This window comes from Triticum aestivum, chromosome 5B, assembly GCF_018294505.1.
Source record: "Triticum aestivum cultivar Chinese Spring chromosome 5B, IWGSC CS RefSeq v2.1, whole genome shotgun sequence".
Classification (NCBI taxonomy): domain Eukaryota; kingdom Viridiplantae; phylum Streptophyta; class Magnoliopsida; order Poales; family Poaceae; genus Triticum; species Triticum aestivum.
The window spans coordinates 562,470,268-562,471,385 of NC_057807.1; the positions used below are offsets into that span (position 1 = coordinate 562,470,268).

The 1,118-nt window shown below is 50.9% G+C and overlaps 1 long non-coding RNA gene across 1 annotated transcript; it reads right to left on the reverse strand.

The window, feature by feature from the left end:
* Positions 1 to 237: 237 nt before the first annotated feature.
* On the reverse strand, positions 238 to 1,112 carry LOC123116931 (uncharacterized). The gene is made up of 2 exons (XR_006457236.1): positions 805 to 1,112; positions 238 to 603 (listed from the first exon to the last, which is right to left on the reverse strand). It is a non-coding gene; the product is annotated as an uncharacterized lncRNA (long non-coding RNA).
* Positions 1,113 to 1,118: the final 6 nt, after the last annotated feature.

Consider the following 1,118-nt stretch of genomic DNA (forward strand, 5'->3'; position numbering starts at 1 on the left):
TGCCGGCGAATACGTGTAGGCCGCTGGCTTTGTTGCCGGGCGTGAACTAGGGCCGCTCGCGTGAACTAGGCCGCTGGGATTTGAAACGTTGTTGTTTGAAAAATAGAGACGGACAGGATGGGGCCAAAGGATGCGGCCGTGCGCTGGGCGCACGGCCACCGCATCCCAGGACAGGGCCGGACACGACCCATCCAGTGGCGGAGCGTGACGAAATCTCAAGAGGGGGCCAATTTCATATAAGAACACACCATATGCATAAAAAGCCACTAAGTTGTAGAACGGATGCAAGGACAATTAGAGGACCATATCATTGTTGAGTAGCCAACTAGAAAGGAACAGACGACGCCAAACAGTAGTGAGTAGCCAACTAGAGCGTCCTGGATAATCCAGTAGTGAGTAGCCAACTAGAACATCATCATCTTGCATCTGATTTTTCTGCCCAATATCATCTTCCATTTGACCTTCTTTGGCATCTTCATGCTGTCTTTCACCCATATATTGAACCAATGATAGAGCATAAGGAGGTAATGGAGATTTAACTATTTCATCATCCCCTTTCCTTTAAAAAAAAGACTGCATCTTCCGTTGTTTCACCATCGCTACCTAAACAAAAAATTATAAAGCGTCAAAATTTCTATCCAATAATCAATTGGGGCAGTAACTAGCAGCAGTGGTGAATTAGGGCATCTCAAATTCTCAATTCGTCACATGTGAAGTAACAGAAGCAGTGACTAGCAGCAGTGGTGACTAGAACTCTACAAGAACATCAAAAATTCGGTGAATCAAAATAAGCAAAGACTGTACCTAGCAAGTAGAGAGGAGGAGCAGGGTGCAGCCGAGCAGTACCGAACTGCCGGCGCCCGATGGGTGCGCCACGCCGCGGGTGCGGACACTCCAGCTGTCCAAGAGCCGGCTGAGAAGGGGATTGAGATCTGCTCGCCAGTTGCCGCCGCCGTCGTCAAGGAATCAGGTCGCCGGACGCGGAGGCGGGGAGGTGGGAGGATGGGGATTGGGGAACGACCAAACGAGGGTGAACGACTGGCTCGTACGCGTTGACTCTCAGGGTCAGAGGTGTCGCTACTCGCTCGAGCTGCTGCCAAACACGGAGCTGCAAGTGG